The 5,346-nt window shown below is 40.1% G+C and overlaps 1 protein-coding gene across 8 annotated transcripts in view; it reads left to right on the top strand.

Annotated features, from left to right (window-relative positions):
- Positions 1–5,346, top strand: part of Slc38a9 (solute carrier family 38 member 9) — a 79,348-nt gene that overhangs the window by 16,934 nt on the left and 57,068 nt on the right. Inside the window, exon 2 of one of the 8 annotated variants that reach the window (XM_031359790.1) lies at positions 1,270–1,374. The exons of the other annotated variants lie outside the window; for them this stretch is intronic. The gene's annotated coding sequence lies outside the window, so the exon portion shown is untranslated. The remainder of the gene's footprint in view (positions 1–1,269; positions 1,375–5,346) is intronic. 8 annotated transcript variants of the gene reach the window in all.

A 5,346-nucleotide genomic window follows, 5' to 3' on the forward strand; every position in this document is an offset into this window, starting at 1 on the left:
CTCTCTCTCTCTCTTTCTTCTCCTACCCCCAGATATCTTTTTAAACTTTTCCTCTTCGGTATCTGCTTGCCTGACTTTAGCTCTGGGCTTGTTTGCTTGTCTGATTTGTTTTCCTCCCACTCCTGGGATGTTCATTGTACTTTACTGTACTTTTTCCCTCTCTTACTGACATTAGTGAGAGAAGCCCGAAGGGAGCCTTTGGGGTTATGATTCATACTCCACAGGGTCAAGTCAAAGATATTTGTTGAGCAGAAAATGTATGAAGAGTTAATGAAGATTTAAGGCAAAACCTTTATCTGTCTGGTCAGTGTTTGGTCAAATGGATAGTCAGAAGAGATTTGTGGCCATGGTATAATTGCACCACCAAAACTTGAAGCCAGTAGTGGTAACAAGAGATTCAAGATTGCTTTCAACAGACTTAAAGCCAAATACTAATAATGTACATAAAATGGGTCTGGGGTCTTAGGAAGATAGCTTAGTCTGTAAAGACCCTGCCTTACAAGCATGAGAACCTGAGTTTGATCCCCAGAAACCTCATGATGCGGTTGGTGCAGTGACACATGCTTGTAATCCCACCACTGGGGAGCTGGAGACAGACAGATCTCTCAGGAGTGCTAGATGAATCTCATACATTAAAAAATAATGTTCTCAGAGGAAGTTAGATACATGTCATGTCATGGTTGGGGATCATCATGACATGACAGCACAGTGGCACAGCCTGCAATGCCAGCACTTGGGAGCTGGGAGGCAAGAGGATTGTGAGTTTCAAACCAGCTGGGGCTACAAGAGACCCTGCCTTAAAACATCAAACAAAGAAAAAATTAGAAAATTATACCATGTATGATTGTTGTTCTGTTTTATGTAAAGAGCAAAAAGGAATCAAAACCAAAATGCATATGTTCATGCATGCTTCTCAGCCATGCACCAAAATGTTACCGATCATTTAGTTAGTTTTGCAGTGTTCAAATTGAACCCAAAGTCTAGTACATGCTAAGGAAGTGCTGTACTGCTGAGTAATGCCCCCTGCACACCAGCAATTATCTCTTCAATAATGTGTACATTATCTTCAATAATGCAGTACTTTTTTGATGAGATACATTACTTTCCTGATTAGATACAAGCACAATATAGAACAGTAAACTGGCTTTCTTAAAATTTATGTTGAAATCACCTGTGCTTTTGTAGGATCATGTTCATTTTCTTCCATCCTTCTCTCCCCCCCTCCGTTTCTTATTCTGTCTTGTCTTGTTTTGTTTTGTTTCTGATTAGGAAAGGCTTGGGAGGAGAATCATACAAAAGCTTTTAGAATAAAACCTGGAAGCATAAGGAAACACAATCCCAGCCCACAGAAGCAAGCATTCCTAAGACTGTCCTGTGAGATGCCTTTCTATGTTGCTTTTAGTATGTAAAGTGTATGTGATCCTACTCGGTTGGAATTTAAATCACATAGTAGTATGGCTTCCGTAAGTCATTCCCTGTTTGTTTGTGTGTCTATGTTCTTCTCTGCCTTACTCTTTAATATTTTGCTCTTGTCATCTTTTGTGCTTTTCTTTCTCATTTCCCTTTCTTTCTCCATTCTTTCCTTTTGCCAGCAAACATTAAGTTCCTACGGTGTACTAGATGCTTTGTACATATGGTGTTTCCTTCGAGCAAAAACATTGAAACATGATGACTCAGTGGCTAAAAATATTTTTAAAAAGATGTGTGTATCTTCAAAACTTATTTTTCACTAGGAAAATACTGGTTAAACCTGTTCTGAGTCAGCATTCTCAAGGACCCTGTAAAATCATGGCTTTCTGGATGTTCATGCTGGTGTTGTTTGTACTGCTAAGGGCTAGGGCAGCGTTCTCAGCCTTCCTAATGCTGTGACCCTTTAATATACAATTCCTCATGTTGTAGTGACCCCCAGCCAGGACATTATTTTGTTGCTACTTCATAACTGTAATTTTACTACTATTATGAATCATAACGTAACTATCTGATATGCGGGACATCTGATTTGCAACCTCCCCCCAAGGGGATCATGACACACAGGTTGAGAACTGCTTGGGGTAGGAGCTATGCTGGTGCTACTCTGTAAGCTGAAAGAGTCTAAAGCTGAATGAGGTCTAGGGAGGTCTGGATGATAAACATCTCTAAGGAAAGACCTATATACAGGCTCTCGGACATAGATCTGACAGTGGCATACAGGAAGTTCTGCTCCAGTTCTGAGTCCCTGAGGGGACTTAGGACAGGGCTAGGTAACTCTTCTTGTACAAAGAGCTGAATAGTAGATATTTCTTGCTGTGTGAGCCTCACCTTTGCCATTGTAGCGTGGAAAGTAGCACGAACCGTTCATAATTGCATGAACTTGCTATGTTTAAATCAAATGTTACTAGTGGAAACAGGCAATGGACTCTGTGCTGCTGGGATAAACAGTCCCAGGTACTTCAGACTGATTTAACCCATGAGGATCCATCTTGCTTTGTTTCTGGAGAAGTTAATAAGGGGGAAGGGAATGGGCTATTCACCTTAATTTCATCCCACACCCTTACTTGTTTCTAGCAAAGACATTTTGGGAGATACAGCTCACTTGTAGAGTTTTTGCTTCAAATACACAAAGTTCTAGTTCAATCTTCATCACGCTCACACACATACACACATATATAGATACACTCACATACATACACATACTCACACATACATTAACACATTCATACATATACAGACACACAGAGGCACACACATAGGCACATACACACATACATATACACAGAGAGGCACACACACATACTACATACACAGACACACATGCACACACACATTAACACATATACACGCACTCACATCCACATACATACCACATACACAGTCACTCACATGTGCACACACACATACTAAGACATACCACATACACAGACACACACATACACACACACACATTAACACACTCACAGACACATACATACACACACACACACACACACACACACACACAGAGCATTGTAATTAACATTGCTCTTTTTTATTCATCTCTAGCTTCTCCATAAAGTTCAAACCATGAAGGCAGACCTAAAATTTTTTTTAGGAGAGATTTATTTGTATGAGTGTATGGCTACACATATGATTGTACAGCAGTGTCCATGCTTGATGCCCATGGAAGCCAAAGGAGGTGATCAGATCCTCTGGAACCAAAGTTCCATATGGCTGCGAGTTACCATGAGGGGGCTGATAATTGAACATTAGTCCTCAGGAAGAACATCCAGTGCTCTGAACTGATAAGCCACTTCTCCAGCCTCAAACATAGAATCCTTTAACAAGGTAATCCAAAGTTTTTAACTGTTGGTCTGGAGGGATGGCTCAGCAGTTAAGAGTACTTATTGCTCCTGCAGAGGACCCAGGTTCAGCTCTCAGAACCCACATGGTGGCTCACAACCGTCTGTAACTCCAGTTCCAGAGAATCCAACACTCTTCTGAACTCAAGGAGTACCAGGCATAAGTATGATGCTCATACATACATACACACATACATACACACATACATACATACAGGCAAAACATTGATGTGCATAAATAAAAATAAATAATTGCTTTCTAAAAAGATCTCCACTGTTATAAACCCTAGGGAAAGAAACTGTGATCAAAAAAAATAATGTGTAAAATGCCAGGTTAAAAAAAAATAGTTATATATTTACAGTGCCAATTGTCCTTAAGAGCCTTGGAAGGCTGGTGAAGCACACAAGCTGAGGATGTGTGAAATGCTGAATTCTACCCCAGAACTGAAAAAAAAAAAAAACTCTGAAATCATGAAAGACAAATTACAGTAGGAATTATTTCTAAATATCATCTTAACATAGACTTTATCATGTTTGAATACGAAACTGTTCATAGTTTTTAGTAATTATTGTGTGTGTGCCCATGCTGTGCTGCACACACGGAGGGCAGAGGAGTCAGGTCTGCCTTTCCACATTTATGTGGGTCCAAAGGATTGAACTCACGTTACCATGCTTGTACAGAGCTTTACCCAGCTGAGCCATTTCACTTGCCCTTGCTGGCAGTTTTAATTCATTCAATTAGTGCTATGACAAGGGGTTTCTACATAATTTATATCTTATTTTTAACCTCCTAAGAGAGTCTCAGAGTACAGTTATCAAAGTGAGGCATATACACATAATATAGGTTCTTAATATCTCAAGGCACAATTACCTTCTGGAGAGAATATACTGGTTTATACTCCCACACCAGGCATATGTGAGACTCCCTATTTCAGTAAATATTTTTTAAAAATGTTATCACTATTTGTTTCCTTTTCCTAAAATAGATCTTGTATTTTGGTCAGAAAACTTTGCTGTATATCAGTGTTTCTCAACCTGTGGGTCACAGTCATTTAGGATCAATTGCCCCTTTCACAGGGATCACATATCCTGTATATCAAATATTTACATTACAGTTCATAACAGTAGCAAAATTACAGTTATGAAGTAGCAATGAGATAATTTTATGGTGGAGGGTTGTCTTAGTCATAGTTTCTATTGCTGCAATGAAACACCATGACCAAGAAGCAAGTTGGGGAGGAAAGGGTTTATTTGGCTTACACTTCCCCATTTGCTGTTCATTACCAAAGGAAGTCAGGACTAGAACTCACACAGGGCAGGAATCTGGAGGCAGGAGCTGATGCAGAGGCCATGCAGGGGTGTTGCTTACTGGATTGTTTCTCCTAGTTTGCTCAGCTTGCTTTCTTATAGAACCCAGGGCTACCAGCCCAGTGATGATACCACTCACAATGGGCTGGGCCCTCCCTCCTTGTTCACTAATTGAGAAAATGCCTTACAGTTGGATCTCATGGAGGTATTTACTCAACTGAGGCTCCTTTCTCTATGATAACTCTACCTTGTGTCAAGTTGAAGCCAAAACCAGCCAGTACAGGCGTCACCACAACATGAGGAACTGTGTTAAAGGGTGACAGTGTTAGGAAGATCAAGAACTACTGCTATACATTAAAAGTTAACTGGTAGCCATTTGACAGCAGAGTGCCACCCTGGACTCCAGCTTTAGCCAGTCTTCTTTTATTCTGGAACTGGTCTGGAGGACACTATGTCACACACATAGAAATGATCTCTGATCAAGCTACTGTAATATTTAACTTCTGAGTTGAAAATACAGCCAGCCATCGTCAACACCTGAATGGCCAGTGGTGTAATGTTGCCACTGGTTGTCGAAATACATCTTCTTTCTTGAGAATCATGATGATTCATGTGTGTATGTGTGGTCTATACATGTATAGGTGTTTGCATGTATTCAGGTACAGGCCAAGTATACAGGTGTCTTCCTCTGTCTCCTCTTTTTTTTTTTTTTTTTTTTTTTTTT

The sequence above is a fragment of the Mastomys coucha genome, unplaced genomic scaffold (assembly GCF_008632895.1).
Source record: "Mastomys coucha isolate ucsf_1 unplaced genomic scaffold, UCSF_Mcou_1 pScaffold8, whole genome shotgun sequence".
NCBI lineage: Eukaryota > Metazoa > Chordata > Mammalia > Rodentia > Muridae > Mastomys > Mastomys coucha.